The sequence below is a fragment of the Anopheles funestus genome, chromosome 3RL, assembly GCF_943734845.2.
Source record: "Anopheles funestus chromosome 3RL, idAnoFuneDA-416_04, whole genome shotgun sequence".
Taxonomy (NCBI): Eukaryota; Metazoa; Arthropoda; class Insecta; order Diptera; family Culicidae; genus Anopheles; species Anopheles funestus.
Window position 1 is genome coordinate 33,050,189 of NC_064599.1, and position 17,250 is coordinate 33,067,438.

The 17,250-nt window shown below is 41.5% G+C and overlaps 1 protein-coding gene across 2 annotated transcripts in view; it reads left to right on the forward strand.

The window, feature by feature from the left end:
- LOC125770836 (homeobox protein araucan-like) overlaps positions 1-17,250 on the forward strand; it is a 112,844-nt gene that overhangs the window by 52,614 nt on the left and 42,980 nt on the right. The gene's annotated exons all lie outside the window — the stretch shown is intronic.

Consider the following 17,250-nt stretch of genomic DNA (forward strand, 5'->3'; position numbering starts at 1 on the left):
AAGCCATTCCCTAGAGGAAAAGAACAAAAAAAAAAACCGTCCTTCTCTCCTACGCCCCGGTTAAGAAAAAGCTGTAAAATACCGACGTACGTATAAAGGATTACTCGTGTAATGCGGAAGCGAATGTTGGCAATGTATTTGCAAAATGCTGTACTGCACTTGTGTAAAACGGATTCCACTTCAATTCACTGTAACATGCATGCGGTTGCATTGGTTGTGTTGTGTAAATGCGCATGCGGCATTGTACCGGGCGCTTCCAAGGGTGTAAATGCAAGGGTGCGAAAGGCGCACAAGTCTTTTGCCCAGCACAGCGTCACACAAACTGACCAAACACTTAGCATCGGTAGTGTACGGTGGCTGGCAGGGATGTTCCGGGTTAGTCTCGACGTTCGAAAATCCTTACCACTCCTCCCCACCCGACTTGGGTCTTACTCTAACCCCCCAGAAAACCGTTTCGTTATCGCTCGTTTGACAGGATCTGTGGAATGCAAAATGCTTCTACTTCCTTCGGTCCTGCGGGATGCAGAGTACGTTTTTTGTTGTTGTTGTTTCATTTTCCCTTAAACTCCGCTGCTCCGTCCGTAAATGTAAGAACGCAAGAGCACAACCATAATAGTACTACCACCACCGGGTTAGATCGTTTGTAGTCCGGCGTTTGTCGGTGCCGTGTACTTAAAATAAATGTATAACAAGATGTAAATTAAACCTCTCCCCTCGCTTTTTTTGCTATAAATACGAAATTACCCAAATGGCAGAGGCTTTCACCCGTTGTCCCGTGTCGGACACGTTCGTGTTCGTGAGCAACTATCCATCCACTTTAAATTCACAGTGTCCGTCTGTGTTTGTGTGCATGCTTGTGGTGCACTGTGACGACAAGAACTTTGGCTGCTTTGCCACATTAATGAATGGTCCGCTTTGTCGATGAAGGGTAAAATGGTGGCACATTTTAGTATATGCTTTCTGCTCACACTAGTAAACCCTTTAGAAAGGGGTACTCGATGACGGCTCAAACCCTCTTGACTAGATTGCATTTTGTCGTACAGCTAAGTTACTCGTTCTTACAATTGCTTGCTGCCTTGGAACTGGCCAAAACAGACTTGGATCGTGGTTGAAGAACGGAAAACTTTTTCCTTTGCTGCTGCCCTACAAAAAGTAAGTAGATTATTGGTGTTCAATTTCATACTCGCATCATATCGCCTAGCATGCTCCGGAATGTAGCTAGCAGAGTGGACGAATTCTTGTAGAGGAAAAAAGAAGTTTACTTATCAGGATTAACGCCAACGGTACTGACGTCGCGGGCGAGAAGCCATCGCCGTAAGTGAAAACGGAGTTCAATCACTTAAACTGACGTTAGACTGGTGAACGAAATGGCCACCAAAAACAAAAGTCCCTCAAATCGATACGATGTCAGACGGACTGATTTAACAAACCATTATCGCATTAGCGCAACAGCCTAGCAGAGTTTTGAGGTGATTTCGAAGAAGCTTACGTGACTTAGTGGAAGAGTGGACAGAGAGTGAGAGAATGTCCCTTTTTTCTTTTTGAGGAGGGGTGAGTGCTTTCTCCATTTGCTGTACACTTGTTAGTACGAGAACAGAAAATTTGTCCCCAGACATGCCCCCCGCAACCGGTGAGCTAATGAGTTTAATGTTGACCCGAGTGTCGACCGTTCGTCCGTTCGTCCGTGATGGCCAAACAGAAAACCGATTTGAAACGCTTTTTTTCTCTCTCACACACACACAACCTCAAAAGCGGCCTACAAATGAAGCAAATAATTGTAACCATTAAATGGTTCAAATAGAAGGAACAACTTTTTCGAGGGGTTCTTAACGATTACGGTTCGGACGGGGGGTTTTTTTGTGTTGCATTTTCTCCTGCTGCGTGTTGGATATCATTATTCCAATCGTGACATACAGGTATCGGTTACGGATATATCGGAGAAAAGCGTTTTTCGAAAAGCTTATCGTTGATCGAACATTCAGAAAAAATAGAGAATAGAAGCAAGAAGAGGAAGAAACAAACTTTGTCAGTCAATCATTGGAAATGATTGGCTTTGATGGAAGGAGAGCATGGAATTGATTTTTATTTTTCCCTCCCCTAATCAATAACCGTAGGTGGAAGATATCGTTAGGATACTTCAGCACCGTTTCGTCAATAGATAAGCAATTAACTAATTATTTTACCCGTTTTTTTACTCGCAATGGAAAACCCGAAGAAAGTTCTATATCAAGCATACTTAGCAGAGCAGAGTGGTTTGTGAAACAAAAAAAAGGGTGGACATTTAATATTTTTAGGTGGTAAAGGTCCTCACATTTCGGAACAATTCGTGTATGGCAATTTGCCACAACCAGTCCCAAAAAGTGCCTAAAATGCCAATGAGACGAAAAAGCAGTGATTATCGTCGGTTTCATAATTATCTCCAAACACGAATATCGTTTTGTGCTGAAACGTTTCGGACGAGAAAAGATTGTTATCGGTTGTTGGCATGATAGCACGAGTTTAAGGGCGCGGGTAGTGAGTAGAACTCATTTCCTTTCCAAACCTTATTGGTGGGCTGGTTAGGCGGTCGGTACCCGATAAACACCTTTCCGTTCTAATGTGTCACCACATCGGTCCCTTCGCACTGTACAAATAGTCGCCTTTTGCCACATGGTTTGTTAGTGCTCGCGGAAATTGTGTCACTAATGAGATAAATCGGGAAAAAAACTCCCAAAGAAACGCACACGAATGCGTAAGAGTGCCTTTTTTCGCTTTGTGCACGATATGTGTATTAATAATAAGCCAAACATAGAACACCTCGTGGGCACGGGACGCAAAGAGACGATCGACAAGCGTTTCCAACCGAAAAGGGCTCACCCCCTTGGAATGTTCCAGGACAACGGAGTACTAACAGAGAAAGGCAATCAATTTTGACCCCGTTTGCATTTACTTTGATTTACCACCGTTGCGCACCGTTTCTTTTCCCTCTTTCTTTTTTGTATCGTGTGTGTTTCATCCGTTATCGACCGAATGTGTTCCCCGTTTTCCTTTCGCTGAATCTCGATTGCAACCATTCAATATTGTTCGTGACATTTTTTGTTGCCTTCTTTCGGCTTAACTTGAAACATAGCGTTATCTACGCTATCGTTACAGACGCCGTCAACGATCGTCATACAGGGGAGAACCGTGCCACGGTTGTGGATGGTGGTGGCCACGCGACACGCATGAAATGGTGAAGAGTGCCATGACATATCTTGACAGCAAACAGCGGAAATCAATCGATGCGAAAGAGTTTGAAGAACGGTCGGTTCCGGGACTTCGGGTTCGGAATGTTTCAGGTTCTTGGTGATTTTGCAATTCCAGGTGTTTCGTATTCATTGCTTGTTGTTTTTTTTTTTGAGAAAACTTGCGAAATTGCGAATGAATACTATTTGACACAAACATCACTCTCGACAAGAGTATTTTATTTCCGTACTTTCTTTCTAGGTCCATACATCATGCAAGCTGTAGTAATGGGGAGTGTTTTGGGGTAAAAAGCTTGGAAAGGTACTATTTTTGTTGGAATTGAATATATCAATACATATCAACATAAAAGATAGCTATTTTTAGCATATTATAAAGACGTTCATGAAATGTTTGTAACAGGCAGACCATTACAGCATAGTGCTCAAGTTGTGTTACAAATTCTAAATAGACTTTCCTCTTTAAAAATCTTCCCTTTAGTGAAAATTTCCCTTAACAGCTTCGAAGTCAATGCTTTCGGTATAATTTTTTAAAATAATATAAAACAATTACTTGTAGCAAAAGAAAAAAAATATTCAAAAACATACTTCCGTTGTGATAAAAAATCACTTAGCAAAATAAAACCTCAAAACTTTAAAAAAAATTAACCTTTACTACTTATGTCACTCAGACCATTAGTAAATTAAATATACTAATGCTATCAGACCAGAAAAGCAGATAAGCTTTTTTCGTGTTGATTACTTATCTGGAAAAGGTAGAGTTCCAATGAGCACTAATAAACGGAATTCCAATATGGCCATCTGAAGAATCTATAGAACCGAATATCCGTGAAAATCGATTACTAAGGCCCACGCCTAATCCACAATTGCCCAGATAATCGATATAAAAAGATCGCATAGCAAATTGCATTCGATTGTAAATTATTTTGAAAAATAAATTAAACAATTTGTTGCAGGTGCCGCACGAAAATAGGCAATTCAAAACGACAGCAGAAAAATATTGTTCAAATCAGAATCAATTACCTGCTCGGTTAATCCTATGGCAAATGTGTGTTTGTCCGTAGTCGTGATTTAAATTAATTTTTATTGCGCATACTTTTGCGCACCATCAGCAAATAAAAAAGGAATGAACAGAAAAGCATTCCACATGCTTTGCGCAAACTCGCACTGCTCCGAATCTGATTCGCGATCTAATCTACCAATTCTGACCGACACGGCCACAGTTATCGTTTTTTTTTTGCGGTTGAAAAGAAAACCCATTTTTAACACCCACCAACGACGAACGAGAATGGATATGGTCGATGGCAATGCCGCGGATTTACCATATCCATTTGTGCACACTTTACCATACACACGCTCATGTGCAGATGTACACAGTCACAGCCACATGGGCGAATGGTTTTAATGAGAGAAAAATTAAGGAATTAAAAACTAAAAAGAAAAATACTTTTAGAGAAGGGCGAGAAAACTGCAAACAGAGACACACATACAGGTCGGTATTGAAAAAGAATGGAAGACGTCGCGAAAAGGATGGCAGGCGCGTAGCAAAAGAGGAACAAAAAAACACACACACAAAAGACACACCAAGATTAAGCGAACGGGCACCGTAGCCGTACAAGAACGAAAACAATTTTGCTTAATTATTCGACCCGGACCACCAAAACCGACGTTCCTTCGCGAAGGGATATCCCCCAAAAAAGGGGTCAAACTCGAAGGTCTCGGTTTTCGGTTTGCTTCCCTGCACTCGAGCACCGCACGCTTGCGCGATGGAACCAGAACAATGAAACCACCTGAACGTAGGATCGACGGTGCGGACAAAGAAGCGGTTAGCGATTGGAATGAAATTTATTTGCTGAGAATAAAATTAATTGACAGTTTCATTTTATCTAATTTCAAATTTACTTACGGAACCCGTCGTGTGCCTGCTGTTGTACGATCGCGCAAAAGTCGATCGTCATCGGGGTGGCAAATGTTTCCGATGTTTTTGTTGTGTTGATTTTTATTCTTCACCTTCCGCTTCGGTTAGATTTATTCTGATCTGGCTGGTGAATGCTTTTGCTTTTCTTTTTTTTTGCATATATCGTTCACGTCGACGGGATGACTTTCCGGTCCCTGTGCTGGACGATATGTGAACGACTCATTTAAAATTCATCCCATCTCAATGTCCCGGCGATTCCCGGACGTTCGATCGGTGGAGTTCTCGCGCGCGCACTGTATTTCCTGGGGCAACTCAACCTGTCATCACCTTCTTTTTTTCTCAGTTCAGCGATCTGCGGTGCTCTTGGTTCGAGACCGTACTGATCGAGTATTTATAGACGTGCAGCGACCGTGAAAGAGTGTGCGTGTGACAAACGAAATCGATCGTCTAACACTGGGAAGAGAGTCCCGCATCGGGAGTTGCGAGAACTGACAATTTCGGTGGTACGGTGTCGGTGTCTCTATCTCGGGGGAAAAAAAGGGAATCATTAAGGAATTTTATTGATGGTGTTGTGCTCACCGACACCGCGGAAAGGAAAAGCTACGGTCCCCATAACGAGGTGTAATAATGATGGTTCGAAATTTTAATATTCCAAGTTCGGTTCCCCGGTGAAAGAGCCGTTCGGGGCCACCCAGGGGATGTGTTTTTGTTTTTCACCGGCAGACTGTGGTTTGCCTCCGGTTTTTATTTCCGTTTTTTTGGGTGTGTGAAGTTTACGGAGTGCAGGGCACGTGCAGGTCGCCGGTTTTCATCCATTCCTCATCCGGTGGTCCGGTTTGGACGCAGTGATCCGACAAAACGGGTACCACCCACACACATAGGTGGCAATGATTCGGTCAAGAAAGAGAGACAGAGGTCCTACCGAAAAATATATGTATGGACGATGAATTGGTAGCCCCAATTAAAGCCATATCCTCCTGTCTTCCCGTACACAGGTTTCGGGTACAGTTAGTATAGGGTTCCAATGCGTTTCGCTGGGTGCACGTAGCACGTGCAGAAGACAAACTCAAAAAAAGAAAACCTTTCCCTATCTTCACGATCCATTTTTATCGACCCGGGTCGTCGTCACCAATCGACGGAAAGCCCACCTACAAGAAGCAAACGAACCTGAAGCTTTAAAGTAAAATGTGTTATCGCTGGCGAAGTGCTTTTGAGGTTGTTTTCCCTTTTTTCGTTTTTTATTTCGTTGAATTCTAAAGGCAATTAATTTCCTTGTCGTTTTTGTGGGATGGAAAATAAAAAAAAAACCTCCGCTAAACAACAAGCCCATCAAACCTTTCGTGAAGCTCGAGATAAAAATATACATCATCAGCTAAATACCGAAAAGGCAACCGAACTTGGTTGCGGTTCGCCTAACCAGTACGTAAGAATCCTCATTGCAATGGCTATTTAACAGCAAGGCCGTAAACACCAGTGGATGGGATTTTAGGGGGAGGTGGGGTGAACGATAAAGGCACATAAAATTAATCTTAATTTGCATCTCAATTGAAGTCAACCGAGCGAATCATGTTAAGAGATCTTTCTTATGCTTCGTTTTTTTAACAAACAAACGCCTTAGCAACAACTGATCCTAATTTTACTTATCGTGGTCGTTTGGATGGATGCAAATTTGGCATTGAAACTGTAACGGGGTGTAATTAAAATGTGATTTAAGTGAATTGGAAATACAAGGTGGGTCAGGAAATGGATTTTTTCCTTGTTTATAAACAGAAAACTAAATCAAGTTTTTGCATTCAAGGAGACATAATTTTGCTAAATTTACTAGCTTATCTTTTTTTTCAATTTATCAGATGATATTGAGGATATTCTCCAACAATCACATTTACATTGTTCAGAACCATAAATCCACCAAACATGAAATTGTTAGATGTGCATCACGATTACCGAACAACTAATTACCACCGCACTGTATCGGCCGATTTAAATTCCTTGCCAAGCCCATTACACCGATCTGTTATTAGGATTAATAATGAGCTTCCATTCGGATAACGCTTCCCAACCAGTCTGAAGATCCAAAACCCAAGGTCCAGCTTGAAGCAATACCGCGAATAGCAAATACCCAATGTCCTTTATCTCAACAAATTCCACAAACCACCGTCTCAAAGTGTCAAAGCAATTCTTTGTTGGGGTAACCTTTTTTTTTTGTTTTGGATCTCCTTACCCAGCAGAAAGGGAATGTAAATTAATCTTCACCCCAAGTTGCTCCCCAAGTTCGCATTCCCGTCGGGTGGCTGGGCAAAGCGGATTCCAACAAACACGCTCTCGCCCAGCCACGGAAAGGTGTGCTGAAGATGTTTTTTTTGCCGAAAATTCCCGGAAAACCGTCCACCGAATGCTGTGCCCCAGGATTGCCCTTTCCTAGACAGTGGTGTGTGTTTGTGTGTGTCCCCATTGTTAGCCATGCTTCACGCGCTCACGATCGAATGCAAAAGTGGTGTCGTCGCCCATTTCATCGATACGGATGGGACATTCTGCAACAACCTTCCCCCCAAAGTCATCCACATCGTTTCATCCACGGTGGACGAGAATCGTAACAGTCCAATTCAGATAGTTCACACCGATTGTGTGAATCCGGCAATATAAAATGTATAGAAATCGTATTTGTAATCTTCACCAGCGGTTGCTGCCTTCTCTCTCCACCCAGACGCCGAATGGACGAAGCCTTCTTTTACCACCGATCCGAAGAACGACGATCGAAGACGGGATTTTGGGATTTTTGTTTTAAAGAAGATTTTGCTGCATCCAGTTGCACCATGACAGCTCCATAGAAAGCAGCGGGAGCTACGGACACCACGGTTTCCTGGCATTCGTTTCTCTGTCGTATTATTTTGTCGGTTTTCGCAAATATGCAACGATTCTTTCGATCATGTGCTGGTGGTGTGTGCGCACGTCCATGGAATTGTCACATTCCGCCAGAAATTGGCATTGAAAGCGTGGAAATTATATTTAAATATTTTACAGCAGTCCAACAATACAATGTTGGATGGGGCATTATAATGAAAGGACGCTGTGTTGAGAGGATTCTCACGGAATCAATATTTGTTTAAAAAAACCCCAATAATTTTTGTCAAAAAACTAAAATTTTATAATTTTATATTTTTAACAAAAAAAAACTTAATTCGTTCTAACTTGTTATATAAAAGCAAAAAAAAAACGGTGGACATTGCATCATGGTCACTATCCTTCTACCAGTAAGATGGCAGCAGTAAGCAGCAGTGAAACAGCATCGTTCTGCATTCGAAGGGTGGTTTGTCGATTTCGTGGTATCTAAATCTGTGTCGAAGCATATTTATGAATGGAGTGGTCAACTCGTTTCGATGAGATTTACACTCCGCACGTTTTGCCAGCAGCACAACCGCAGTGAAGCAGTGTGAATGGTTTCGCCACTTCGAACGTTTGCGAGCAATTTCCTGTACGAACCTTCTCAAGCGGCGTCGTGCGGAAAGTGACTGGAAATGGACGAAAATCGTTTGAAGAAAAATTACCACGTTGACGGTTTCGACTCGATGTTCGATGATTTTCCAGTGGCGATAAAGGATAGGGTCAATCCAAAACCATCCCTTACGTTCGCTTCTGTCGCTGCTGCTGCTGCTGCTGCTGCTGCAAAAACGGATTCCACAAAAGCCACCCTCAATAGCACGGTGATGAAGGTTAGTTGTGATCGAACACTACTTTGCACCGTATGCTGCACCATTGCTGCTTGCCCGTTGCACTTAGCAGTTCGGTCGTACCTTACCGATCCACACTGTCTGAACTTATGTTCCGGTGGCACAGGACAACGCGTTGCACCCGTCCGTCGTTTGTGCGACTGTACACAACGTTGTCTTTGTATTACAGCTTTCATATTATATTTATCTTCACATGCGGAGATGCGTGAAATCCGTTGGCCATAAATTGCCACTTTGACTTGTGTCTGAATTTACTGTGCAACATTTTCCCAATTCAGTGGTTCCCAAGTTTTGAACCACAAAAGAAAAAAAACGAAACGAACGGGCAAACAATTTACTCTTTAGGCGCATTAAAACGCACATGACCGATCGCGATCGCGAACAATAATAAAATAAACATAAAACCGGAAAACGCACGTGAACGATCGTGCACGGTGGATCGCGCCGTTTTGTGGGTTAGCTAGGTTAGCTTTATTTATTTTGACAAGCCCTACAAATTGGCAATGGCATTGTTTCGTTTGTTAGCTGCGCGTGATGACGGTCCGCGAAGGATCATCGGATACGGAGCATGTGGGATCGGAGCGGCTGCTGCTGCTAGAGTTGCTCCGTGACGTATGGAACGATTTTAAATCACTAACAAGACTCAACCGTTGAGAGGCGTCACGAGCCACTGAACGTGTTGGTTGAGAATGATCGAGATATCAAGTTGGGAAAAAATAATTATTGCAAATTGTTAAATATGTATGCAAAAGCTGATACTGACACATTCTTTTTAAAGTAAAGAAATTGTTACAGTTTTATTTACGAAATATTTTTATAATAGATTTACGATCTGTTTAACACGAAGTACGTTTGAATTCTTTACCGCAAGGAAACGACAGAATGTTTCATTAACTTGCAAGTGAAAACCCTGGACACCATAAATCCTAACATCAGTTTCACTTTGAAGTGAACGTTTCAAAAGCGAAGGGTGAATCTAATTATCATTAAAGTACTCATTACAAGCTGCGAGACACAGGACAAAATGGAAAAAAATTCAAAAACCGACAAACACTCCTTACCGAAAAGAATAACGCCAAACCGCTTTGCGCTCGGGTTCGTCGCTTGATGCCGCTTATAGTCTTTTGTTTCCTTACACCACAAGGGTCAGAGCGTGATGGCTGCATCCAGCCAACGTATTGACTTATGCTATGCTTCCATTGCACGTACATGTAATTACGATAACGTAACGATAAGGGACCGCGACGACATACGGTCACATGGATGACAATTTTTGCATACGGGAAATGGAAATACAAACAAAACTATAATATCCTTGGCCCGATGGCCTTCGGTTTGCAGATGCAGCGGTCATCAATCAAACAGTCAAAGACTTTTTGAACCAACACCGTCTCCGGTGCGTCACCATTGAGATGGCAGCTGCAAATGAGTAACAAATTTTCTTTTCCTTGTCTTGTTTATAATGATTTCCTTTTGGTCTTATTTTTTGCTATACTTAAAAAATAAACTCCTTACAAAAGAGTTAACAGGGGAAAGCGGTTTTGCGGCACTCTAATTAACTTGCAGTGCAGTGCAACCACATGTATCGGTCGCACAAAACAATTCCACGTGGTTCGTCGTCGACTGTCTTTGATCAAGTTGTAAAACTAATCTTTTCAACACTCGCCGTCGTCGGTGTGGAGTTTTTCTTTACCATTGCGAGGTTTTTATTTTTTTTGCTAGCTTGCTTCCCTGCCGTGGCCGTGCACTGCGTATTGTAGTGTGGTTTTTTGCACACCATATCTTTTCTTTTATGTTACAGTTTGTGTTTTTTTTATTTCGTTGCGCACAAATCGGCTCCCCGGGACGTATTTTGTAGTGGTGGAAAATGTAGTGAAAAGCTAGATGATAAAACGATAAAGAACGGAAGGGAGAAATAGATTCATAGATAGAAAGAGAGAGAGAGAAAAGGAGAAAAAGAGAGATAGAGAGAGTGAGTGAGACTCCATGAATTTTCAACACCAGCCAATAAACTTTCCAGCAAAACAGTAGAGCTTTACGGAAAAGGCTAATACATTGCCGCATATTTAATGTCACTCTGATATTGTCATTAACACAACATAAATTCCGTTACTATCATCATAATTCAGTGGGTAGGTGATTTTGTTTTTCCTCCCTTTTCCTAACCCTCTCCCTCTGCTTACCTCCTCCTCCCTCAAACCCCATTGAATCGTTTGTTCCGCGCTTTACACGCACCGCGCTCTGTCTCTCAGCTCGATGTTGCTACCGTTATTTAGTGTCACCATCAACAGGGCACCCCCAGGTGCGCACCTTGGCGAGCGTGTTCGGTAGCCGTTTATCCGTAGCTTTGACCGGTTTTTTTTTTTGGTTTGTTAGTATTTCTCTTCCTCTTTTCGTTAACTAGGATTTTATTTTATTGTGTGCTAGCCACTTGCCACATCTTTTTCCAAGGCCCTGTTTCGAACGTTCGTAGCCGGAACGCACCGTTTGTCGCACTGGTGTGCTAATAATCTTTATCTGCCCATTTTAACAATCCACCTGAGCGTTACGCACGGCCTGCGACGTTGCGCTAGAAAAAGGAAGCATTGCAAAAAGGTTTTTTTGCGCGGTAAAAGAAGGAAGGAAATATTTATTGAGCGAACTTTAGCTTTTTCCCATCCGGGCTTATAATTGATTTTGATCAATATAAAAATCACCTAAATCTATTCTTCTTCTATTTCAATTATTAGAAAAAATCGAACTAAAATAAAATATGCAAAATATACATAAAACATTTCATCACTTGTTAGCCGTTTTTGCCAAAACATAAAAATGCGGCACAGAAAAATACGACAGAACGTCCGTTACGTGTCAATTCTAAATCGTACCAAAAAAAACTTCAACGCAAAACCATTCTAATCCGTTTTATGTGGTCCAACACTGGTGGCCTGGAACGTACAGCGTAACGCGTTATATTCAGCGACGACAGGGTTGGAAGTGGGGTTTAATTTCTTAAAATATGCAATTCAATGAATGTCGAGCAGGATTATGGTGGTTAAATTAAAAGGATTTAAGCACGGAGTTGTACAATTTCGCTTTTATCACCTGATTTATGCGGAAAGTTTTTGTCAGTCCAATGTTGTCTGGGTGTGTGTGTGTGCTTTTTTGCACTTTTTCGTTCCCCCTTTGAGACCTGGTCGTATCATCGGGACGTACAGACGACTGCATCTTTCGGGAATTGAGTTGTTTTTTGAGTTTTGGATAGAAACGATCGAAAGGATTTTAAAAAAAATTCATTCCATAGTGATTTACAAAGGCACTTAAGGCAAAAGCTGGACATTTTCAGCAATGATAAGAAAAGTTTTCCTTCATGTTAATCACCGAATATGAAGTTTTCCTCCCCATAAGCGTTATGATTGCATTATCATCACTCAAACTACTGTCGCATCGCATTTGGTGAAACTAACACTGATGTGACGATTAGCAATTGATATGGTCCGTAGCGGCGAAACCCGCTGCCCCTGAACTGCTCCGAAACGATGGCTTATTAGATTAATGCAAACTTGCATTACAAATTTTAACCTTAATAAATAAACAAGATCAGGGAAAACGGCACACAACAAAAACGAGGAAAAACCCCGCAACCCTCGAACACATAAAGAAAACAGCTCTTGTACATTATTTATGATTGAGGTTGAGAATAGGCGCATCGGTTCCTAAAACAGCCATCGCGTATAGAGTTGTTCTTGTGCGGTGAGGCGAACAAAGAACAAAAAAGGGTTTGTTTTGGTGGGGCAGGGGGAAGATGTCCGGGAGGCGCCTAAGGAACGCCTGCTTGGGGTTGTAGCGCGGCGTCTTACACCCGTACATGGCGATTTCCTTTCATTAGCACCTGCTCCACGGGTTAAACGGTCCGAATAACCGAATACCGTACTTAGTAGTGTGCTTTGAACATGATCAAACCGATCACTGTGAGTGAGTGAGTGAGCGAGCGAGTGAGCTATTGGGTGAGAAAAAAATGCAACCAAGAAACGCACAACCCGAACATGCACACGCATCAATTCCCATTAAAAAAAAATAACAGAACACATCAGCCACGCATATGATGTGCGATGCGTTAAAGAGTAATTTTTCCATCAACGTCGATGTGATCGTTCCCACTTCCACTCTTCATGTCCTAACCCGTTGGGAATTGTTCGAAATAGTGCTGGGGTACCGCTTCAGCAAAACTGGTGCCAAGGAGCGTGGGAAACGGTTGGTGAAGGGTGAGGGAAAACGGGGGATGAAAACGGGGCAAACGAAATACACTCCGCAGGAATTAATAACTTAATTTTTATCGACGGAATGCCACTTTTGACCGTGTCTGGTTGACTGGTTGTTTGCCTGCCACGAATGTCTGAGCGGGATGCCCGCGGTGGACGATTCTTGTTTGTTTAGTGCAAAACGGATCCAGCTTTTGGTGGCAGTTCGTTTCGCGAGCGATATACATTTATTAATTATGAACGGAAAGCAACGGCAATATCGGACCGTCTGCTATTTGCTTGTTATACCCACCTGAAGACTTGCCAAGGAAGACGACGGCTGCACGAGGGTCCACGATGCGTACTGTTAGGGTTGAACATTTTTTACACCTGAAAGCCAAGTAGATATAAAGAAAGAAGCATAGTTAATTAGTGAAACTCTATAAAATAAATTCGATTAACATCGATTAACTTGCAAAAGGTAAACTTTTTAATAAATTTTTTTTATCAAATTTTCAAAATTGAAGAAATAAATTTTGATATACTAGAAGTATTAATATTTAATATTTCCATAACATTTTATTGGGAAGGGTTTTCCGTCTGCTTTCATAAAATATATTTGAAGAGATCTTTTTTATGCTTTTTCTCGATTCAATACTACAATTTTTACAAAGAATTCTAGAAAAGTTTTGAGTTTGGAGATCTCAATAGCTCTTCTTGCTGTTACTTCCTGTATTTGGGAAGTTCTTAGTACTTAAATTGAATTTTCTATTGTATCTTTACTCAAAACTTTTATCTGCAAGCCATACACTTATATTCATTCGAACAACAACAGTCAACAACAGACAGAAACATTTGAACATGTCTCCATCTTTTCTTGTGCACAAGGTTCTTATAATAGATTTCTTAAAGCCCAACACAAAGCCCAACTCGTATACTAAACTCTTTGTTCATTTATTTTATTTAATAAAAATTTGTGATTGGTAAGAATTAATTTTGAGTTGATTTGAAAGAAATTGTGTGAACAAATATTAATTCTTTTATGATGGAATTCTGGACATTCAACAGCCATTATCCAGACTTCGAAGTTTTTTCTATTTATTTTATAGAGGCTACCTACCTATTGGCTGACATTTGAATCGACCTTAGAAGTGATTAATATTATTGTCCATCTAAACTTAATCAAAAATTTAACTCAACTCTTAATTTTTATTCAAAAAAAAAACAATTGTATGGCATGGCCGCCTTTTATCCAGAACCACTGTGCGCTGTATGAATGGATGCAAGGTGCAAGGAGAAAAAAATATAAACTCCGATTTGAAACAGAAACCAACCATCTTTAGATGCACCAGTCCCTCCGAGGCGAAGCAAACGGGATCAATCTATGCTGCTTATCATAAACACGTTAAATATGTCCACTTCAATCGTGCATGGTGAAACGAGACACCAACCATCCAAGGTGGATGGCGTCCGAAATCAGCTCGATTTATCTACCAGCTTCCCTCGTTTTTTTCTCTCTTCCCAGTGCGTAGAACGGAGCAGAGCACATGAAGTCCGGAGAAGATGGTCCATTTGTTAGCCGGAGCTGATAAATGGATTGCCTTCTTTAGCTACTGGTATTATTTCTTCTTTTCTTCTCTCTCTCTTTCTTCAAGTGCATCAAAACCCCCCCGTTTGGCATTCGTGCAAGAAGGTTGAAAATGGGGGAGAAAAGAAATAAATGTATTGCTAATAATCATAATAATGTGTGATAAATAATAAAAAAGAGAGAAATAAAACTGCTTCGGTCCCTGGGTTCGCACGGCCGTACGGCCGTTGCAATGTGTTGTGCAAAGAAATATTAAGCCAACAGCACAACTCAATATCGCGTTGATGAACTGGTGGCACCGCAGCCACTACCGATCCGGTGGAGCCGATGAGGCAAAGTAAACAAACGAGTTTCACCATCGGCCATAAAACATACGGAGAAACACGGCTGGACGCGACCCAAAACCGCATGCGAAATGCGTGCGCACATAACGCGCGAACGGAGTTGCGGGTCCGTTTGAGGGATCGTGCGTGAAATGAAGAGTGGCACATTATGCTGATTGAATGGTTGGAAAAATTGGAAAACGCGCGCGGAAGTTGGGAATAGACCCGAAGGAATGCTGTATCGAAACAAGTGGCGTTATTTCTATTGCGCTGTAAGCCAGTAAGGGGAAAGCGTATCAACATTTTCCACCCGCGGAAGAAGGATAAGGATAGCAACAAAAGGTACCTCCGCATTAAACAACGTCGGAGCACACAAAGGAGCTCCCGATGAGCGATGAAGCGGGTTGGCCCCAGGTTGTGACGCCATTCTCTTTTAATACCCTTTTATTGTTGGTTTTATAGCTTGTAAAAGGATACCTTCGTATCACCTTGATGGCATTTCGGTGGCTTTTAATTGAAACATAAAAAATGTCGTACGACATTACTGTGCCGGGCAGCATCGGTAACAATGCACACCGAACTGCATTTGCCGTTTGGCTGTAATTTTTTTTTCTTCACTCAACTACAAACACACAATCGATCGTTCTCGTTCTCGAACACGATGGTAACAGTCATTATCGTAAACTATTGTTTGATGTTTGATGGTGGGATCAAGTTGTAACGATCGTTTAGCTTACGCCGATTGTGTTGTAAGTGATACTGGGGTTTCGGATTGTTTACTGCAAACTGCTATAAAACAGTTACATTTTTTTTTATTTTAAAAATATTTTTAGAATTAAAAGAAAATTATGTTTGAAATATTATCCCCAACATTTTTATTACAATAAAAAGACTTGCTATAATTTTTATCTTCTCTATCTAAACAAAACGATCTCAATTTAAATGAAGCAAATGGAACTGTGCAAACAAGTGTTTCACACTCACATATCTCTACACACTTCTCAACCCTTCTCCTCATCGTTCCGGAATAAGGAATTTTACAACAATCCAGCCACGACCCACGGATACGGTCGAGTAGGTACGGTGTAACAAGAGAAAAAAAGCAGGAACGAAGGTGCTTATAATTTTATGCGCAAAACATATTTTGTTTTTAAATAAAAATGTTATAATTAAGAGCACTCGTTTTCAACTGTTATGCGGCTATTAAAACAAAATATACGTGAAACCTTGTAGCTCGTGTGCCTTTTTGGCTGGCTGGAGGTGGAGGGATGCCAGAGACTAGCAAGTTCCGGGAGGAAACCCATTTTTCCGATGGTTGTGTTTTTTTTATTTTTATTTCGACCGATTGAAGTCGGTCAGAAAAGTTTCAAAAACACATGCAGACACCCAACCTGCCCCTCGTAAGCCGTTTGAACCGTTTATGTGTGTTTTAACAGTTTGTTTTGTGCACTTTTGGTTGTTGCTGCTGTTGCTGGGTTTTTGTCTTCACGCTGGTTAAGGCAGCCGTGTTTCGTTACGTTTATTGTTTTACGCTTCAAGTGGATTGTCGCCCCTCATATGGTAGGGCTGGCGGAATGATTCCCCGGTTTGCTTGTGGATTGTTTACACTGATCCATCTCTTCATTTCGATAATTAGCGTTAAGAGAGCGAGAAAGAAAGAGAGAGAAAGATCATTGTGATGATACGAAGTTCAACCCATCGTTGGCATTCTACAATGATGCAAGTCTGGTTTTTATATTTTTTTCAAGCATACACTTGATGGTTTACTGCTTCGAAGCGTCCAGAGAAAGAAAGAAAAACAGATAATCTGAAACGTATGAAATCATAAAAAAGGGAAAACTCGCCCCCAGTTTTAAGGGACGCACCAGGGAGTGGTGGCAAAAATAAACACCATGAGATGAGTATATTTGTTAATCATAAAAAAAGCTCGGAGTGCAAAAAAGGGAGCAACGACAAACAAGCATTCGCGTTGTGTCGTTGTTCTTAAGCGAACTTTTGCACACTTGCTGCATGCTGCATTTATTTGCAGCACTTCCACCGGAATGGGAGTTTCAACAAAAGGTTGGAAGAAGAAATGAAATCAGCACCATAAACGTACAACCTCCCCAGTGCATAAACGAGAACTGCACTTGGCAAAACAATAATAAAATCATAAAAGTGTTAATTGTTTTGTTTTGTTCGGGCTAATTCGAGTCCCTAGATGAAAGACGGGCGAGGAAAGTGCGGTAGGAATGTGGCAGGAAGCGTCACTC